Genomic DNA, 22307 nt, shown 5'->3' with positions numbered 1-22307 from the left:
TACAGCAGGAAAGACATTGTAACCTTGGTCTGCTGTAAAGGGAAAACTGAGGTACACCACCTCATGGATTGAATGACTGAACAGTGGGATAATTTCCCCATAACTCTTAACAGATAAAGCCATTAAAACCTCGCCTGCCTATAGAACAAAAACACAGGAAAATATGGAGGTAATTCCTCTTGTTTTGCCTGCAATCAGCAAGGGTATTTGTAAAAGAAAGGAATATTTTAAGCAATAATGAATGCCACCCCAAAAGGGGTAGAAAAATGTTATTTTTGTCTTTCAGAAAAAGCTAATATCAGCTACAGGACAACCTAATAAGAAACAAAAAAAAGTGGGTATGCTTATCCATGCCTGTTGCTCCAAAGCCTTGTAGTAAAGACATCTCACTAAGATCCTGTATGTGGGATAAAATGAATAATGAGACCAAAGTACTGTATAATGGGCTATGTGTATGTGTTAATTCTTGGGGGGGAAAGTGTTTTAAAAGAATGGAAGTGTTAGCAACCTTCCAATAGACAAATGTAAATGTAATGTAAGTGATGTGTTTACAAAAGGTAAAAAGGTAACAGTTCCTAAAACAAACAAAAGGGCAATGCGGGAAACCGAACCATTCACATTATACATGCAAATGGCAACATGTTAAGAATTGCCACTGCAGAAAGACATAACAGCTTACCATTGGTATAACATATTTTCTGAATGGTCTCCCACAACTACTGGCGTACTAATGTTACTAACCCTAATTGGTTTTGGTTTTAAATTGTATGTGTTTAATTGTAACGTTTAAAATGTGCTGTTGGATAAAACAAATGTATGCAAAGCTAGAGCCACAGGCCCAAATCACCTCCCAGTATTTTCTATTACGTGGACTAAATAAGAAGTGACACTGGCGATTAATAATCTTAGTGTCAAAAGGGGGATATGTAGGAGCAGGATTTTATAATGTCCCATAAGAATTAATGTATGATTTGATTTCATCCCTGTCAGCCACCCTTTTTGAATAGCAGAAAGGAATGACAGACCAGAACAATCCTTATGACTGATTATGGTCACCCTTTTGTTTTAGAATAAGTTATAATGTCTACTATGGTTTCCTATATGTATTACAAAGTAGGCCTCTAGTTAAATATACATTTCTTTGTTTTAAGGTTTAGTAAGTAAGAAACAGGATTCTCTATTGTGTCTATGTTAAGTAGATTAGAGGAACATTGAAGGCCTGGGTCTCAATGTAAATTGTCTTGGTTATTGATTGTAAAACTTAGCAAGGTTTAATTTGCAATGCCTTTTTGCTCCATATAAAATACTACTGTTTGTATTCTCAATCTGTGTGAATAAGGAATGTATGCATCAGGAAAAGATAAGGTGTGAAGGCCATTGTTATAGCCAGAGTCAAGGAAGAAGAAGTAAAGAGACTTAAAGGACATCAAAGAATCATCAGGTACTGCTTACTATCCAGATGGCCGTTAAACTGTCTGGCATCACAGCGTGCATACATGCTTCGCAGTGTAAGAAGGCACCCCCCCAGCAAACCAATCACCTCAGGACCACGCAGAGTCAATTTTGACTCCAGAAGAAGACGTAGAGGAACAGCCTGCAATACCTTACCATCTACGCTCTCGTAAGGGTTGCCAGAAGCAGACGAGGACCTAAAGCAAGGCCCAAAAAGAAGCAGTAGTGAGCCTAGCGCCTGCTGCCTGGTGGATGTAAAACCGTGACTGCGGTTCCCTCAGTTGAGGTTGTCAGAACCAGCAGGGCCTTGCCTCCAACATGAGCCTCTGGTGGCACCTGTTCCTCGGCTGCTGGTGTCTTAAGGTCTGGGGAGTCCACAGTGACAATTCTTTTATCCAGCAGCAAGTGTTGATAGCTCAGACTCTTAATATTTCTAATTGCTGGGTCTGCAGCCACATCCCAGCTCACTCCCAAGCTGGTGTTCCTGTCCTGGCAATCCCACTCAATTCCCCAGACCTCACTGGAGGACTTCATCCATTTAATAAAACATGGAACAATAATGACACTTGGGAAGCAGTGGGAATAAATGTATCTAAATGGATAAGTGTGGTGGAGGGAAAAGGTCATTGGTGTTGGGTGTGTAATGGGACAGGGCTGGATCTGGGAAAAAGTCATTGCCTTCAGCATATTGTGGCAAATGGTGTATGGGATTATTCGAACAAAACTAAAGAGTGGCGGGCCAGGTATGGGGATATGAGTTTTTTCTCGACCTGGGATCAAACAGAAAAATCAATCTCATGGTCCCCCTACAGTAATCTTAGTGAAAACAATACAATCTTTCAATGGTATGTAAATAACATAAGCCCCTTAACCTGGGAAGAGGCCATTGGCGGTTCCCTTATCCCACTTGGGGGAGTAATACACCGTGCAAAAAGGCTCCTAAGGTTACAAGCAGTAGTTGAAATAATGGCAAATGAAACCAGAGAGAGTTTAAAGACCCTGGCCAAAGAAACAGGGGTGATCCGACAGATGGCCCTCCAGAACCATCAGGCATTGGACATAGTGCTGGCGGCCAAAGGAGGGACCTGTGCTCTCATTGGAAAGAATGTTGTGTGTTCATACCTGACGACACCAATGAGGTAATAGATCGTGCTAGTCACTTAGAACAAATTGCATATCTTCCCCATGAAGAGCCGAGTTCTTTATGGAAGTGGCTAAGTAACCTATTCAATTTCTCTGGCATAGGAAACTGATTTTTTCAGGGAGCCCTGACTATCCTGTGTGGAATCCTAATGATTTTTGTATGTTTTCAGTTAATCTCCTGTTGTATCCAGAATTGTGTAAGGTATGCCACCCAGGTGACTGCCCCAAAACAGAGTGCTAATATGATGATGTTAAATATCACTGATGAACGAAGAGATAAAGAACTATTAGTATGTGGAACCCAGTAATTGTTGGTCTTTGCGTAAGCTTGACCAAAAGGAGGGATTGTGAAAGTGAAATGAATTATATTAAAGAAATAGAATGAATTAAAGAATGCTGTATGTACCTTTAAGTAGAAATGAGAAATGCTGCAAGCCAGGGGGGCAGGAAAGCAGACATTAACTGCTTAACTTGCCACTTAAGGGCAATTGGTGAAGCATTAGTCTTAGCTCGATAAGAGTTAACAAGGAAGCAGGTTATGCATATTGTGCTCCATGCATATTTTACAATTTTGCTCTCTCTGTCCCTTTGTTTAGTTTGCACCCTTTTATCTGTATAAATAAGACTGTTTGAATCTTGCATGGGGGCTCACATTATCTGAATGTATTAGCAGAGCGCTGTGCTAATAAAACAGAGTGGTCTGACAAACTATGAGTCCCGAGTCTAACTTTGACAGTGCTCAACCCTACCGGATGGCTCCTCAAGCCAAAAACTGCAATAGAAGAGGAGATCAAGGACATGTTACAGAAGGGTGTAATCCGCCCCTCTGAAAGTGCGTGGGCCTCTACAGTGGTTCTGGTTCCCAAACCAGATGGGGAAATCCACTTTTATGTGGACTACTGTAAGCTAAATGCTGTAACTCTCCCAGAAAACTATCCAATGCCATGCACAGATGAGCTATTAGAGAAACTGGGACGTGCTCAGTTCATCTCCACCTTAGACTTAACTAAGGGGTACTGGCAAGTGCCGCTAGATGACCCAGCCAAGGAAAGGTCAGCCTTCATGTAGGGTTGTATGAATTTAATGTGCTCCCTTTTGGACTTTGAAATGCACCAGCCACCTTCCAGAGATTGGTAGATAACCTTCTGGCTGGATTTGGGGAATTTGCAATCACTGCTTTACCGTGTTATATCCGAATTTGTGTTATATCGGGTTGCGTTATATCGGGGTAGAGGTGTAATACAGTCTGGGACTATCCTGAGCATTCTGCAGGGCCTTTGGGTACGTCGACACTGTAATAAAACACAGGCGACTGGCCCGTGGCAGCTGACTCAGGCTTATGGGGCGATAAATTTGCAGTGTAGATGTCTGGGCTCAGGCTGCAGCCTGAGCTCTGGGACCCACCCCCTTGGCAGGGAGCCGAAACAGCTACACTGCCACTTTATAGCCCCGCTGTCCGAGCCCCGGTGCAGTGTAAACAGACCCTTCGGCCCTACTAGAAATCACAGGCGACGCTACAGCCTATTGAGTCTATGGGATGCAGCTCCATTGGTGGTGACACAGCAAGATAACAGAGGAGGAATGTGCAAAAAATCAGTATTGGGTTCGGGAAAGGTTGCAAATGTGGGGTTTTACAGTGAAAAGGTGGTGTTCTTCCCTTGAGAGTCAAGTTATTTCTTTGGGCTTCCATTCAAAAGCGGACACTGCCCTTAACAAAGAAAACACGAGTCACTGAGAATGTGGCTGCGTCAAAGCTGCGATATTTTTTGGCAGCGTCAAACTACCATGGAAGAGCCATTTTGATGGAATAAGCTTCACCTGGCCCTTTGTTGTTAAAAGAAATATGAAATGTGTTTAGCTTCATTTTCCACATACTTGTTCTGTACACACGTCACACCCCTACATTTCAGACCCATTCACTCTGTGTGTACATCCATCCCATCACCCCCAGGAACGGCTCAGCAGTTGCCTACATCAGGGGAAGTCCCACCTTCTCCAGTAAATTCCCCAGGCCCATTGCTCCCCGCTCCTGGCCTGATCTTGCTTTCCCCGAGCAAGACACCGCCACGGCCTAGTCCCCATGTCACTGGCTCTCTGGCAGGATCCAGTCTCCAAATTCCAATGCCTGGCTCCCTTTCCCAGGCCAGAAAATCAACCCCCAAAGACCCAACTCCCCAGTAGGCCCTCCCACTGAGGAGTCAGCCCAGCAGGTGAACAGGAGAGGCAAGCAGGGGAGTTCTGCAGGGCGTAGCTGTGGATCCGGTGCATGGAGATAAAGGGAATTAGTGAGTTGTGTGTTGGTCTGTGTGTTTGTGTCTCTGAGGGGACGTATGACTGTGAGGCTTGGGCCTAGGGTCAGCCCTGGTGTTTGAGGTCCGAGTTGTTTAACCCCCCCATTAGCGGGGTGGCGAGGTGCCCGGTTTTCGACTGGGAAGTCCTGTTGAAGAAGGAACCTGACAGTGTCTGGTGAAATTTACTGACCAAACACACGAAGTCCGGTTACTGCTGGCGGAGGAGGCAGGGAGGCGCTGGGTCATCACCTGCACCAGCCTCTACTCAGCCGGGGTCACCTCCGACCTGCATCAGACGGCTGCAGCTTCCAGCCCCGGCTCTGCAGGCGAGTCCTTCCCAGTCTGGGCAGGAGAGAGAGGTAAATAAAAGTGAACGATGGGGGATGGCTGCAGGCCTTGATAAAGGCCTGAACAGGTACTGGGCCTACAGAGGGGTAGCCTTGGGTAGGCAAAGGCAGCAGGTCCAAACCCCCCTTTGCCAGTGATGAATGGCGTGGACACTGCAGTCTGCCCCAGTGAGCGGGGGCTAGACGGGGACTGGCAGTAGCCAAAGGTGGGGATAGGAGGTTGGGGGTTCCCCTGGGAGGGGAGACCCAGAGACTGTGGGGGTACTGCCAGGGGGCAGCCCCCAAGGGAAAGGGGCTCCGGGGTCCAGGAGGGACACGGGGGCCAGTGGCAAGCGGGACACCGGCCTGCAGAGGGCACTCCGGAGGCTGGCGAGCTAATTCCCTGGGCGACCAGCAGGAGGCGCTGCACCAGTGAGTGCCGCCCCGTGACAGCAGGATTGAATCTGGGGCATCTGGAGCTTAGTGCATGAGCCTCTACTGCAGGGGTGGGCAAACTACAGCCTGGGGGCCACATCCGGCCCTCGAGCTCCCGCTGGGGAGCAGGGTTGGGGGCTTGCCCCGCTCCGTGCCATGGCTCCACACGGCTTCCAGAAGCGGTGGCATGTCCCCACTCTGGCTCCTACACATAGGGGCAGCCAGGGGGCTCCACATACTGCCCCCAGCCCCAAGTGCTGCTCCCGCAGCTCCCATAAGCCAGGAACCGGGGCAAATGAGAGCTGCGGAGGTGGCGCCTGTGGATGGGGCAGCTTGCAGAGCCACCCGGACACGCCGCCATGTAGGAGCCAGAGGGGGGACATGCTGCTGCTTCCGGGAGCTGCTTGAGGTAAGCGCTGCTCGGAGCCTGCACCCCTGACCCCTTCCTGCGCCCCAACCACCTGCCCTAGCGCTGATACCCCTCCTGCCCTCTGAGCCCCTTGGTCCCAGCCCACAGCAGCCTCCTGCACCCCCAACCCCTCATCCCCAGAGCCCGCACCCCCAGCCGGAGCCCTCACCCCCCCCACCTCAACCCCCTGCCCCAGTCCGGAGCCCCTTCCCACACCCTGAACTCCTAATTTCTGGCTCCACCCCAGAGCCCTCACCCCCTCCTGCATTCCAACCCCCAATTTCATGAACATTCGTGGCCCACCATACAATTTCCATACCCAGATGTGGCCCTTGGGCCAAAAAGTTTGCCCACCCCTGCTCTACAGCATAAGCTAAAAGCTACGTGGCCCTTCGCTAAGGTTATTGAGCAAACTCACTAATCTCTCTCTCTCTCTAAGTGGTCCTGGTGCCATTAGATGGGACAAAGCACCACAGCTGGTAGGTGTGTGGGTTACACCAGTGGTTTTCAAACTTTTTTTCTGGGGACCCAGTTGAAGAAAATTGTTGATCCCATGACCCAGTGGAGCTGGGGATGAGGGGTTTGGGGTGTGGGAGGGGCTCAGGGCTGGGGCAGAGTGTTGGGGTGCAGGGGTGAGGGCTGTGGGGTGAGGCTAGGAATGAGGGATTCAGGGTGTGGGAGGGGACTCGGGACTGGGGCAGGAGGTTGGGATGCTGGAGGGGATCATCATCTGGGGGTGCAGACTTTGGGGTCGGGCTGGGGAAGAGGAGTTTGGGGTGCTCCGGGGGCTCCAGGTTTGGGGGGGCTCAGCGCTGGGGTTGGGGCACAAACTTACCATTGGCGGCTCCCTGTCAGTGGCGCAGCCGGGATGCAGAGGCAGGTTTCCCGCCTGTCCTAGCACTGTGGACCGTGCTGTGTCTGACTCCAGAAGGGGAACAAGGCCCTGAGGTAAGGGTGAAGAATGTGTGGGAGCCATGGGGAAGTGACCCAGGGAATTACAGCAGCAACACAGTTTATTTAAAGGGACATTACAGATGGCTGCTCTCTATAGGGTCCCTGGGCCTGGACCTGGAGTAGAGGGTGGGCCTGGTTCCCCTGTCTCCAGCCACTGGTAAAGTGGCCTGGACTTTGAGGCACCCCAGAAGAGGGACTGAACTGTACTGGCCCAGATGAAGAGCTGGGGCCAGAGAGGGTGAAGACGCTGCCTCCAGGGAAGGAGCCGTGGGGCACTGCTCTATTCTGGAGCAGGGACAAACAGAGAGAGACATCACAGAGGGCACTGAGAGAGGCCCCTGTTGCACTTGTACCCCAAAAGGGGTTTATTTTTATCTCACAGACAGCACGTGTATGACTTGGCCAGAGGGCTGAGTCACCGAAGAGCCACCACAGACAGAGGCTGCAGGCACATGCAATCGGCCCGGGGGTGCTTGTGAGAGGTGAGTGTGACCCTCTTACAGATGCACTTGGGCAGATCCAGGAGCCAATAGGGCCCCTCTCTTTTGATAGCTACCCCTGATCTGCAACTGCCCCAGAATCGTCTGGTTACAAGGTCTCCCAATCACAAGCGGTGGAGTAGCCCCTCCCAGCTGAGCTCTGAACCCCAGGGCAGGTTCCACTGCCTCTCCTCATGCCCTGGCCATTTCTGTATCTTACCAAGAAGTTAATCTTTCGGGTGGTTTGATGGCTCTGATCAGTTCTGTCTCAGACCTTTCTATAGGTGGTGTGAATTTAATAAATCATTGGCTAACTGATTAATCAGGTGTGTGGGCTTCACAGCGACTGGAGCTTGCCATGAATTATCTCTGAAAGATGCTCATAGCAGTTCTAGGAATGTGGGTAACAAGCAAGGGGAACTGGAAATGCTCATTGAGAAGACGTGTGATGGGAATGGAGTTACTGAAACCCGATGGGATGACTTGCATGACTGGAATGTTAAAATCACTGGTTATAACCTTTTTCGGGAAGACCAAAGTGAGTAAAAGAGGTGGGGGGTTGGGGCAGGGGTGCCACTCTACATTACTAATACCTCAGGACCTTCAATGCACATAGGTCAATGTGCTAATTAACAAAAACCAGGCGATGGTACTTCTGGGGCTCTGTTACAGGCCACTGGTTCAGACCAGAGAACAACTGTGTGTAATGTGCAGACAGAAAATCTGTGGTGTTATGGCTCTTGGGAGACACATACTGGAGATCTCATGAAGCCAGTAGTAAAGCATCATTACAGTTTCTAAAAATTGTTCATGATTTTCTAAACCCTCAAATATTGCACCAAATACAGTGTAACACTATTTTGGACTTTATTATGGTAGATACAGATGAATTAATCACTGGTCTGGAAGTTGATGTTTGCCTAAGGAACAGGGAACATGATCTGATTGCATTCAATATGGGCAAATAAAAAGGACTAATTTTAATTTTCCAAAGCTGAGGAAAGTGAGTGAAATTAATTGGGGGGGGGGGGGAGTGTAGACAGAAAAATCTGAATGAAAATTGGGAGCTTTTTAAAAAGAGTTTATTAGACGGCCAAAAAGCCACACTGAAAAAAGAGGGGAACTTGGGCTAAAAGCCCATCCTGGTTCAGTGAGGAAGTGAAGGCAGCATTTAGAAATAAAACACTATATAAGAAATGGGAAAAGTGGAAATAGATAGCTTTTAATGTATATTGATTGCTATCAAGTGTAGACAATAGATAAGGGATGCTAAAGACATCAAGGAAAACTCTGGTAGAGCTAAGGATAATAAGCTTTTAAAGTACATTAGGAACACAAGAAATGTGCTAACACTGGTCTAGGCCCTTTATTAGGCCTGGATAACTTGTATCCAAGAGCCCCAAAAGCATTAGCTGAGATCTCCAGCCCACTGATGTTAGATTTTAATCTTGGAATAACAGAGAAATTCCAGAATATTGGAAGTTGTGCTAATATTCTAAAAGGGCACGTGGGATGACCTGGGTAACTATAGGCTAGTTAGTCTGACATTAGTCCCAGGCAAATAACAGAAAAGATGATATGAGATTCTGTTGATAAAGAATTAAAGGCTGGGTATTCTTGCCATTCAACCTGGTTTTATGGAAAATAGGTCTTGGTAACGGGACCTGATTTCATTTTGGGGTGAGATTATAAATTTTGCTGCTCATGGTAACTGGTTTGGCATAATAGAGTTAGATTTCTCTAAGGCAAGTGACCTAGTCCCGCCCAACATATTGATAAAAAATCAGCACTAGACATAATGTCCATAGTTAACGGCATCGAAACTCATTAGCTGATATATCACAAAAAGTAATTGTAAATGGGGAATCATCATCCAATGGGGGTGTTTGAAGTGGGCTTCTGTAGAGCAAAGTAGTATTCAATACCTTTATCAATGAGTTGGAAGAAAATATAAAATCATTGCTGGTAACATTTGCAGATGATACAAAAATTGTTGGAGAGGTAAATAATGATAGGTAGGGACAGGTCAGTTATACAGGTCGGAGTGATCTAGGTACTTTGTAAAGAGGGCTAATTTAAATAACTTATTTTAATACATCTAAAACAACACAGAGCAAACTATATAGCTCACACGTACAAGATGAGGGACTGGAATATGGACTAGGAGCAGGAAGTTGAATTGGCGAGACAATTACTGATACCGTTGTGACATTCTATACCTTGAGGGAGCGTCCTGTAACCCCCATATTCCTCATTTTTTATATAATCGTGATCTTACCTTACAAGGCCTGCCCCATATGTATCAGGGAAAAGGTTGTGATCTGCTGAAAGTCATTTCTCTATCTGTATATGTGTATCATTAATGCATATGAAGGTATGAGAATTGTGTAGTATGGTGGTCACTAAAACATGCTGTAAGTTGGGGAATCAGCCAGATATTCGCTCCCCAGAGGCAACAGGAAGGAAAGTCACCAACGCCTGGGTGGGGTGTCAGACAACCCATCAACAGCCATTGTCCAGCAATGGAGCTACAATGCAATGACTCACCTGCATGAGGCCACACCAGGGGAATTGCTCAACCTTGCTTGGAGAGACTCAGCAATGCCTCCAGACATGCCTGGATTTGTGTTCCCCAAGCACATGGGACTGAGGGTATAGAACAGAACAGAACAGAGCAGGCCCACGCTTCGCCTTTCTCCTGCCCCACCTATGCTGCAAGCAACCAAGACACTCAGATGAAAACTGAAGACTCCAACAGAGGAGACTGGCCCAGGTTTAAGGGACAAACCTGTATATTAAGCATAGGCGCTGACTACTTGGGTGCTCCAGGGCTGGAGCACCCACAGGGAAAAATTGGTGGGTGCTGAACACCTGCCGGCAGCCCCCCTATCAGCTCCCGCTGTCGGCCCCACTGATCAGTGCCTCCCGCTCCCTCCCTGTGCCTCCTGCGATCAGCTGTTCTGTGGCATTGGGGAGGCTCTGAGGGGGTAGGAGCAAAGATGTGGTGCACTCAGGGGAGGGGGGGAACTGGGCAGGAAGGGGGTGTGTGGGATGAGGGTAGGAAGAGCTGTGGTGGGAGTGGGGTCTTGGGGGAAGAGGTGGAGTGGGGGCAGGGCTGGAGGCAGAGATGGGGGTCAAGCACCCCCTGGCACTTTTGAAAGTCGGTGCCTATGATATTAAGGATGGCAATATCCAGTGGGGTGAGAAAAACTGTTTAGTCATTGCCCAGTCTAATGGTTGAGAGTTTAGACCGTGCACACTTTTTTCTTTTGGTAACTAACTGACTTTTTGCCTAACACTTATAGCCACTTGAAATCTATATTTTTGTCGTCAATAAATTTGTTTAGTTGTTTATCTTTACCAGTGAGTTTGCCTGAAGCGTGTGGCAAATGTGCTCAGGTTGGCAAAGGCTGGTGTATGTCCACTTTCCATTGATGAAGTGGTGAACCAATTAATAAATTTGCACTGCTCATCTTGAGCAGGGCAAGACGGTATATTCCTGAGGTGCAGTGCTGGGAGCTGGGAGGATTTGGCTCTGGTGCCTTTCCCTGTGTGATTCATGAGTGGCTTTGGGAGCATTCATGCAATCTAGCTGGGTGTGGGGCTCCACATGCTGTTGTGTTGAGTGATCACAGCGCCTGGAGGGGTTTGCTGCTGGTCACTAGCAAGGCATTGTGAAAAGACAGCGCAGGCTGGAGAGAGTTCAGGGGGCACAGTGGTCCCACAGTCCCAGGCTGCACCCTGGGGATCCCATCACAATTGTGTCCAGTTCCAGTGTCCTCCTGATGGCCCAATCTGACTATTAAGAATATCCATACACACGCCCTGCCCCTTGCTGGATCATGTCCGCTGCCATGGTAGCGGTCAGGCCTACCTATGCTGTTACTGATTAGACCCCACGAAATCCCAGTACAGTCAGTGGGCAGGCAGGTGGGTAAACTAGCCCAGAATTGGACCTTTGATTTCACCAATTAAAAATATCATCTTCTGAGCAAATTTGATATGGAAGTGACTGAGAGATAGAGACATGGGACCCCACAAACTGTCCTGTTACAGATTCACCTGGCCGAGACACAGATTAAACCTATCTACTGTTTTAATTAAAATAGTTTGACTTAGTTCATTTCTTAGAAGTCTTTTACTGAAGTCATCAAACATCGGTACAAAAGTGCTAACAGGACAGGAATACAGGTATTTATATATCAGGCACCAATTTATAGCTCTGGCACTGTAAGAGAAATCCCACCTGGACTAGAACTATGAGCTTCCATTTTGATCTACTCATTGATAATGTATAAACAAAGCTTGCCCAAGCAGGTACCAGCGACACTCCCTCCACTTCCTGGTTTCCCTTTGGAACGCTGGCAGAATTGCAGGGCGGCTTTGGATCTGGCAAATCCCATCACCATGATTTGTGATAGAGAGAAAAAGTGAGTAACACAAATAGGACAATTTAGAAACCAGCAAACAGCTTCAGAGCAATAACGTGGACCAGGATGATGGATCCTCTAAACAGTGAGGGCTCAGCTCACTGGGAAAGGCCAGGCCTCTTTTGGTAGCTGTTAATAGGAAAAAGCAGATCAAACAACTGATAGGAAATTATTTCACACTGACCGAGATCCTTAAAGCTGGACACAGGTGTCCTTCCAAACAGCTACTGGAACCTACTTATTGCAGAGGGACGTTAATCCATTTCCCCTCAGCAGGACACTCCGGCCTGGGACATTCACCTCACTGCTGAGATATTTCACCTGCTTCCTCCCTCCTCGGCCTGCTTGTTTCTTCAGTATCAATCATTGGTGAGCACGTTTCCCCCAAGACAGTGCCAGAGGTTCAGATTTGGAGCTTGTTGTCTGCTGCATAAGTGTATTCCAGTTATGAATAATAAAGACATGAGTCTGAAACACTGGCCACAGACACCACTAACACCATTTCTGTTGGTTGGTTGGTTGGTTGGTTTTTATTGGCTTTAGGGGAAATATAGAGCTGAGCAGAAAAGGCTCATTCCATTTTGTGGAGGATTTTGAAATAAAAAAAACCCCAAAATTTTGAAATTCTCCACACAAGGGACTAGAGTGTCGGTTCTGGGGCGGTCCACCAAGCAGGCTGTCCCAGGGTCAGGGGCATTGGAAGTCCTGGGTCTATGACTCCTAGGCAGCCCGCCAGCCAAGCTGCCAAGGAGCCAGGCGGGTGATCTGGCCAGAACCCAGGCAGCGTTCTGACAGAACAGTGTCAAAATCAAACCAGCTCTGCAAAAGGTGAAGAGTTTGATGATTTGTCAAATTCCAACGAGAAAATATTTTGTTGAGATTTTTCCGACCTGCTCTGGTAAAATAGTCCTGTTTAGTCCTTTGAGAGGATGTAGTTCCACTGGGGCTAGAATGGGGCTAGTTATGAGAGGAGAGAGATGGAGACACACTTGTGGTGTTGGGTTAGGGGATGTGTGTTCAGCTTATAGTTCAGAACACTGAAGATGAATCTTTAGTGCTCGAAGGGGTTATTGTCCTTAAATTTTCTTTTCTGAAATCAACTGCGCCTGGAATTGAGTCAGACGTGAAGGTGCTCGGATACTAGTCATGAGCTCCCTACGAGAACCTGGATAAATAGACAGAACGTGCAGTTCACCCCACTTATTTCTCAGCTGGTTTCATGTGACATGTTTGCCTGGTGGGGTTGTTCTCTGCTCTGCACTTCAATACAGAGGGCGAGTCATTTTCAAAAGAATGAAAACAAAAATTTTCTTTCTTACCAGAGTTGTAAACACATGTTTGGTCCTTCTTTCCTACAGTAGAAACAGAGAGAGTCAATGAAATGCAATCTGCCCAGGTAGAATTTTCAACTCCATTCTACTATTTCCAAAGAAACATAGGAACCATCGGACTGGATCTAGCCTGGTGTCCTGTCCCTGATTGAGGTCAGGCCCAACTGTATCAGGAGAAGCTGTAAGAAACCCCAGTGGGGAATAACATACACATATAGGAAATTACTTCCCCCAACCCTGGCAGTTAGTGACTGTCTTTTGTCCTCAGGCCTAAGGGTTTATTGCTCTTTTAAAAACAATTAGTTTATCCTATGTAACATAACTGTGGAGATTCTGTCTATATCAATGGCTAATTCTTTTTTTTTAAGTCTACTGAGCTCTTGCAGTTATGGAAATGTTGTGTCAATGAGTTCCACAAGTTAACCCTGCATTTTATATAACAGGGCACACTCTTTTACTAGTTGAAATATATTTGTCTTCAGTTTATTCTTGTTTTATGAGAAAGTGGTAAATTATACACTGCCATTTCCCCCGTCTCATTTATTATTTTGTATATCTCCAACATGTTTCCTTTTATATCTTTTCTCTTAGCTCAACCATCCCAATCTCTCCCATAGAAACCTCTCCAGACCTCTGATCATTTTCATCCCTTGTCTCTGAACTCTTTCTCCACCCCCACCTCCCCCCAATAAATCTTTTAGAGCTCGGTGATCAGAACCAAACCTAGTATTCCAGGGAAGAGTGCCCCATTGATTCATGTTCTAATTAAGGCTGCGAGTCTGTCCCGGAGATCATGGAAGTAACGGATTCTGTGACTTCTACACCTGGTAGGTGCGACTGACCCCAGGGCCACCCGAGCTGCTCGGGAGGCTCCGGTGCCAGCCACACTGCCCTCCCCCGGCGGCACCGGTCCTGGGCAAGCGGGGCTGCCCCCCGCCAGCAGCAGCAGTGACTGTTCTGGGCTGCCCCCTCCTCTCTTCCCTGCTCTCCCAGCACCAGAGAGCGCCCCAGAGCCCTTCTCCCAGCAGGTGCCACGGAGCCCCTGAGAACACTCAAGATTTAGTCTGGGGTATATAGTACAAGTCATGGACAGGTCCAACAGCGTATTATCACCTAGGGCGGCAAATATTTACGGGCGGCAAATTTATAATAGCATTTTTGTAATTGCGGCATCAGTGACGCCGCGATTCTACCAATCATAGCGCGTATTGAAACCACCAATGACGACGTGACGCCATTTAGTAAACATACTCGTGAGAATCCTAAACGTTAATAATATGACCGGAAGGAAGAAATTAAGTGGTTCTCAGTTCTGGATCCATGCCTGGTCCCGCGCTATAAGCGAAATCGCGCTATACAGATGTGCGTTCAAGCGAGGGTCCGCTGTACTTGTAATTTTATTTATAATAAAACTTGTAAAATGTTCAATTATTTTAATGATATTTAGATTCATTTTAGTTCAAATTAATTTGTAAAAAAACTAAAACAAGTTCATATGGGGCTGGGGGCGGCAATTATTTCAGGGCCTGGGGTGGCAAAATCATTAATCCACCACTGGACAGGTCACGGGGCCTTGAAATGTTGTTTCTTGCCTGTGACTTATCCATGACTTTTACTTAAAAAAAAAAAAGACTAAATCTTAGCCTTAGTTATTAATAGCTTCACATTATTTTCCATCCCACCATTCCAGATGCATGGTAATGTTTTGTTGGCTTTATAGACTTTGCAGCACATTGAACAGAGGTTTGCATTGAGATTTGCACTGAACTCTCCACAATGCTGGCCAGGTCTCTGTCTGAGTCGATACAGCTCATTAACAATGCAGTGAAATTATCCCTCACAATGTACGTTACCTTGAATGTGTGTCAGTGAATTTCACCTGATGTTGCGTTGCCCATTCACCTAACTTGGTTAGATAATAATATAATATATGGAGATATACATATCTCATAGAACTGGAAGGGACCCCAAAAGGTCATCAAGTCCAGCCCCCTACCTTCACTAGCAGGACCACATACTGAATGTGCCCCAGATCCCTCAGTGGCTGCCTCAAGGACTGAACTCACAGCCCTGGGTTTAGCAGACCAGTGCTCAAAACACTGAGCTATCCCTCCCCGCTTCTTGCTGAAGTTCCTCGCCATCGTCCCTAGTCCTGACTGCCCCCAATAATGTGCCATCTGCACACTAGGCCACGCCCCTGCTCCCTTCCCACAGCCTCTGGATTTGCTGTACCATGTCTGAGGAGCCACAACTGCTCTGCCAGGGCTCCTGTGGACTCTGTACGGGGCGTGTGTGTGTTGAAGACTCGCGGTGGTTTGGGGCCTTCACCTGCCTTTCTAGTGCTCCCATCGCCATGACGTCTAGGCACCTTCTCTTTCCTCAGTGAGCGCTTGGGACCCAGTGTCCACCCACTCCAGCCCAAGCCCTCTCTAGCAGCAAGAGTCGTGGCAGCCTGTCTCCCCCAGCCCTGGCGGCAGGTCCCCAAGTCAGCGTCCCTCTCATCAGCTCTCCCTGAAGTGGGGTTTTCAAATTCACCACAGCAAATAGCCCCACACAAATATTTCTCCTGTTCAGCCCAGTACTCACCGCCCAGGTACGCGCAGTTAAAATGGCTGCAGGTCCGGTTTGTGCTCCGTAGGACAAAGTTGTTACTCCCTTGTCCTTGGGACACGCTGAATACCTCATGGACTGGGATTAACACTTCTTTGTCAGGAGGACTGTATGAGAAGTTCCAGATCTTCACACCGAAGCACGTGTGGATGGTGAAGAGTGTGGGCGTGGCTGTGAGGTTCTTAGTGCTATATCTCTCAGCCACTTCTTCTTTAACAGACGAAGAGGCAAAGTGTCCAAACCTGATGTCACCTGATTCTATGTGCTGAAATCTGGCAGAAACTCCCCGATACACCGTCATATTGTACATCACATCACACCTCTCTCGTAAGAGCTGTAATGCTCTTGTCAAGTAATAATGAAAGGCTTTGAACGGGAAACTGGCCATGTAATGAGCTCGAGATGCCCCAGCCCCTCTCACTGCCGCATTCAACTCACTGTGAAAGTCATCGTCAGTATAGGCTATTATGGCTCTTCCATGCTCATCTTCAAAGCCTTTGGGGAGAGAAATCTCTTTTTTTACACATTCCCATTCTTTTTCTGCATTTTCCCACACCGTTCTAAACACTGAGGACATGGACTTCTCTCTCTCTAGCAGTCCAGGTGCAATTCCAGCCATTTCTTCAGCACATCCTATGTATTGGTCATCAAAAGCGTCATCCATCATGCTCAGCTCCACCTGACATTTTGCCTGGGAGAATAAAGGAGACATACAATCACATTAGCATTTGTGTTACAGTAGCACCAAGAGGTCACACCCAGGATCGGGGCCCCATTGCGCTTAGCCCTGTACAAACACACTAGGAGATGGTCTCTGCCCTTAGGAGCTTACCTCTAAACAGACAAGACAGAGGAAAGGGGGGGAACATATAGGCAGAATCCTCAGTGTGTTGCATGGCAAATGTTATGTTTGGGGGGGCGGAGGGGGCGACATACCCAAGGACCAGCAAGCCCTGTAATCATTGCAGATGCATGTTTAGTTTACTGGGGACTTTGTTAGTGTCATAGATATATTGTGTGCAGGTGGGGAGGGGGAGGTTAGGAAGAAGGCAGGAAGGGTTACATTAATAGGGAACTTATGCTCTAATAAATTTGTTAGTCTCTAAGGTGCCACAAGTACTCCTGTTTTTCTTTTTATTAATAGGGAAGACAAAGCAGGGGGAACAAGAAACATAGAAGGGAGGGGGCTAGGAGGGACTAAAATCCCAATCCACTCCCACGGGAACATCTATAAACTACCCCCTTTCACCTCAGTGGGAGGCAGCGGGTTGCCATCTCCATATGCCAGCCATGCACTGCATGCTCCAGGGCTGGTTGTGCCCGTGGGAAGGTTCCATCCAGGATCCAACCCCCAAACGTGCATGGAGGGAGGCAACACCGTTGTGGTGGGTTGTATAAACCCCACACTGGTTAACCAGGGGTTACAGGAGTCTGAGCCCCTTTAGGCTGCGGGGTGGCACCTGGAGGGCGTTACGCATAGGTGGTGATCAATCCCAGCTGGGGACATCCGCTCTTGGGTGAAAGGCAGAGAGAGGCCTGGAGCCAGCACTGGAGGGCCCAGAGCCAGGAGGAGGCCTAAGGGGCTGGGGGCAGTGAAGCCTGCGGCCAGAGGTGAGTTGCCTCGGGCCAGGAGGAAGCCGGCGGCAGTGTTGGTAAAGCCTAGGGGCGTTGGGACTGGAGTTTGAGAGGCTGCAGGGAGAGGGGGAAGACCTTGGCAGTCCCTCTCCTGGCAGTAAAGAGCGGAGAGACCTGAGGAGAACAGGAAGGCTCCTGCAGGGTGAGGAGGAAGCCTGAGCCAGGCAGAAATTGGTTTAATTTTGTTCTTTTGGTTTGGGATCCTGTTGGGGGATTCCATGGGGGAGCCCTGCGAGCCCGGCCCTGAAAGAAGGGTGAGCCGGGAGAGGCTGTGCGGGCTGGAAAAAGGCTGTGGTAGGAAGATACCCATGGAGGCAGCAGCAAGGAGTCTGACGGAGCAGAGCTTGGCTGCTGGTCAGAGGGTCCCTGGACTGAAACCCAGTTTAGTAGGAAGGCCGGGGTTCCCCTACCAGCCACTGCAAAATGTGGCATGGGGCCCTGGTTAGACAAAAACTGTCAGAGGTGGTCTCAGGGCATTTGGTCCTGCCTCAGCAGGGGGGCTGCACTGGATAACCTCTCAAGGTCCCTTCCAGCCCTGCATGTCTATGGGTCTAAGGCAGTATGGCTGCCTGCATAGCCTTGAGCAGAAACATGAGAAAACACAAAGTGCTTCCCTGGCAAAGCTCAAGAGTTTACCTGAGGGATTCCCAGCCAGGTCTGAAGACAGAAGTACGTCAAGGGGATCAGCAGAGGCTTCATCATGGTTCCAACTTCCCCGGTGCGGCTGCAGGAGAATCCATCAGGAACGTCAGTGGAGATGTGGGGGGCAAGAACACATCAAACCCAAACATCCTCCCGGTTGTGTCACTGTGATCTATTGTTCCACATTCAGTGACTGGGATTTCCCAGGCAGGAATTGCTATCTCACGGACTGCAGCCCAGCCATAACGGAGGTGGGTTTGACCCTGAAATACAGTTCTCAGCTGGAGAGGTGTGGAGTAGCTGTGGGGAAATCCTGCTTTCACTTCCTAGAGCGTTCTGGGGGGTGGAAATACTGTACCTAGTGCTGCTGTGTTTACTCGAAACTCCTGCACAATACACAGAACCCAACAGGCCGGGCAGGTCTGTCAATCGTATCCTAGAGAATGGGGCTAAAATAACGATATAACTGCAACTAACTACCTCATAGACTCTGCGCCTCACTGCTTAGTTCTGCCCCGTGGCTAACTGGGTGATGGACGACTCACACGTCAAACACCAGGGCTGATCCTAGGCCCAAGGGTCAGAGCCACACGGCCCTCTCAGAGACACAAACACACAGACCTCTGTCACCTGGCCTGGTCAGGGACCCAAACCCCAGCCACACGACCCACACGGAGACAAACAGCAAACAGACCAACACACAACTCCCCAAGTGGGGATCCACAGCTACGCCCTGAAAAACTCCCCTGCTTGCCTCTCCTGTTCGCCTGCTGAGCTGATCCCTTGTTTAGAGGATATGGGGTGGAGTTGGGTCTTTGGGGGCAGATTTTTCTAGCCCGGGAAAGGGAGCCAGGCATTGGAATTTGGATCCCGGGGGAGAGCCAGTCACATGGGGACTAGGGCGTGGCAGTGTCTTGCTCAGGGAAAGCAGGGATGGGGTCAGGAATGGGGAGCAACTGGCCAGGGGTGTTTACTGGAAGGGGTGGGACTTCTACTGAACACATGGAAATGCCGTCACTCCCCTGGCCTTTGGCTGTAAAGGAGAGGGTGTGTGGCAGGGCCAACTCCAGGCACCAGCGGAGGAAGCACGTGCCCGGGGCAGCACATGCTAAGGGGCGGCATTTCATCCATTCTTGAGGCAGCACAGTCCGAGCCCAAGCACATGCTTGGGGCAGCAAAAATGGTAGAGCCGGCCTGCGCAGTGGTGACCTTGCCCAGCTACATCAGAGTGAAAACTACAGAGCCCCTTGGAGGTGAAAATAACAGCTACACAACTGTCCCAGTAAAAAGATGTCGGGCGGCTCTCAGTGTATTTCCTCCAACGTGAACCAGTTCTTACTCTGGCTGTGACAGAAATAAAATATTGAACAGACTCAGTAAGGCCAGCGGACTAAGAACTGTGCACACCCTATTCCATCAATGTGCTACCCTGTTTCCGGGAGATCCCCAGTACAAGCCCTTCCTCCACCTGAGAAGAGATTTGAACAGGCATCAATCACCTTTGGGGAAAATGTCCTAGCAACTGGGATAGTCTGGTGTGGGGTTCCCTCAATCTCTGCTGTTCCCCAGGGGATACATAATTTTAAAAAGGCCTTGGAGGCGGGGGATGGGAGCCTGGGATTCCCACTGCCAAGGCAGGTGTCAGGAACACTAGGGTACAGGGTCTCTCTCACACTTGCTTTCTCTCTCTAAGGCCAATTATCCTGTCACTACGTCTGCACAATGGAACAAATTCAGCAGTGGGCCAGAGAAAGAGAGAGACCAAGAGGCTAAGCATGGGAATGACTCTGTAGTCCAATGGTTGGTGTCCTCATCACCTAAGTATTAGGTCCTAGTTCAAATCCTTCTCCCTCTCTGGTAGATGGTGTGTGTGCGTGTGTATGTTCCTGTTTGTCCCAGGTAATACCCTAACCATTGGGCTTGAAGTTAGGAGGGAAGTCCTCATATTACCTCCCAACCCCCGCTTTTTGTGTAAGCTTCTTTATACAACTACTAGATCAGGTCCCACGGGTGAGTTAGGTGGAGGAACGCCTGTTTTCCCCTTGTTCATGCACCACTGTGGAGCTGCAGGGGGCATGTGCAGAGGCAGAAACATAGGAGCCTCGGGAATTCTTTACTGAAAAATTAAGGTGCCAAACAAGTTTACGCACCTATAGGGTTCAGGAGCAGCTGAGTGGGGAATCCCAAAGAGGGCCTGATTATGGGATTTAGGTGCCTAAAGTGGCAGTTAGGTAGGGATAGATATCAGCTGCCCTGGCAATTTCTGGGAAGAGATGAACAGCTTTCTGCCTGGGAGGTTCACCTGATGCTATGAACGGATCATCTTGGTGGTTGTATCAATAGAGGACAGATCTTTAAAATGAACAAACAGGGATGTTTGCACTCTATGGAAATAGTTGCAGTCCAAGTGTGTTAGGATGTAGATGTGGGCACAGTAAGTGGACTCTTTGTTTTCACTCCCTAGGGTTTGAAATATTTCTGTAGCTTTCCCCTGTCCTAAAACTTTTCTAATCTTGTGACAAAGCACCAAATTCTGCCCTCTGAGACTGTAATTAGTATTACAGAAACACCTCGCGATCCCACCCTGGAGCGGGGGCACATTGTGCTAGGGGCTGCACATAGGGACGCAGTCCTTCTGCTGAGGAGTTTGCAGTCTGAGACAGACAAAGGCTAGTAGAGAAAGAGAAGTAAAGTGACTTGCCCAATGTCACACACAGCAGGCCAACGACAGAGCTGGGATGAGAACCTAGATCACCTGGCTCTCACACCGGTGCCTTCCCTACCAGACCACAGCACCCCACAGGTACCATTGGTGCTGGACAGATGTAGCTGTGGTGAGATCTGTATCATTGACTTTTTTTGCATTTATAACTTTTTATTAATTTTTCCAAATACAACAAATAGACCAAAATACCAGATTCATCATAATACAGACAGTAAGTAAAGGAGGTCAGGCCAAATGGAGGAGGATAGGGGGGGAAAGCGACATATCTATCTTCAGGCTCTGCATTAATCACAGAGCTCTAAGAAGTCAGCGCAAAGACTGCAGAATGCAGTCGTTGGTTGGCTCCGAGGTCGGCCATATCACTGAGCCAGGCATTAACATTTGGTGGGGATGGACTTTTCCATTTTTGCAAGATGAGTGTTTCAGCGACCAAAGTAGATTTGTATCACTGGCTAAACCACGGACCAACCTGCTGTCTGGAGATGAATGCAGCACAAGTGTCTGTAATGAGGTTACTGAGGAGTAAGAATTTAAAGCTGTTACTATACCTGACTTCCCCGAGTGGCTGCGATTCCCTGGCAGGCTGCTGACCCAAGCAAGAGATGGCTGCAGACTAAATACTACAGCTGCAAATGCTTATACTACAGGAAACGGCCTGTCTTTAGTTAAGAAACCTCCCTGTTGACTTTCACTTTCAGAATTAATGGAAGTGTTTTTAGCAATACGGGGTTGAGCTAAATCCCACTGAAGCCAATGGAAAGACTCCCATTGATTTCAATGGGCTTTGGATCAGGCCTACACAGACTCAAAAGGTTACTGTGATCTAGGGCCAGGGCTCCTGAGTATTCCCAACATCACCTATTTCCAAACGTATCCACAAAACTACCCCCGTTTTATCCTCTGTGCTTCCTGTTCTAGGGTTCTTTACCTCCCTGAACCAGATGTTAAAGCCAAGTAAAGACTCCAAACCCTCTGGCTATTTTAGGGGCAACAGCTTACTTAGAAACCAAGGAAAACAACATTAAGTGGGGGAAAGGTTCTACTATTGTGGGGAACTTTCTTGGCTTATACACTGCCCCGGTGAAGTGGGCTAGCGAAAGGATCTGAGTCTTCGTTCCCACTCCCTTTACCCAGAGGCTGCCTGACCTTGAGGACTCCCCTTCCACTCTCCTGTGTGAGTCCTCATAACCCCGACAAGGCTGGGCCCAGGATTCCGGGGGGGCTCAACCACCACTCTTGGCATGGTCACTTAGGGCAGGGCTTAGCGTGTCCCCACTCTGGGGTCCTCTCTCCACACTGGACACTTCCCTGACCCACTGATCATTACATGTAGCTCAAAGCAAATAAAATTTATTAAGCAGCAACCAATTGAAAAAAATAAGGAAAAAATGAGTGTAACCCTTCTGCCCATCTAAGTTGGCAGCAACAAGGGCCGGGTTCTGTAT

The 22307-nt window shown here is 48.4% G+C and overlaps 1 pseudogene; it reads right to left on the bottom strand.

The window, feature by feature from the left end:
• Positions 1–11663: 11663 nt before the first annotated feature.
• LOC128830174 (ecto-ADP-ribosyltransferase 5-like) lies at positions 11664–21463 on the bottom strand (annotated as a pseudogene).
• Positions 21464–22307: the final 844 nt, after the last annotated feature.

This window comes from Malaclemys terrapin, chromosome 1 (assembly GCF_027887155.1).
Source record: "Malaclemys terrapin pileata isolate rMalTer1 chromosome 1, rMalTer1.hap1, whole genome shotgun sequence".
NCBI classification, from domain to species: Eukaryota; Metazoa; Chordata; order Testudines; family Emydidae; genus Malaclemys; species Malaclemys terrapin.
The sequence above is the reverse complement of the archived record's forward strand: the minus strand, read 5'-3'. Positions and strand labels throughout refer to the sequence as shown.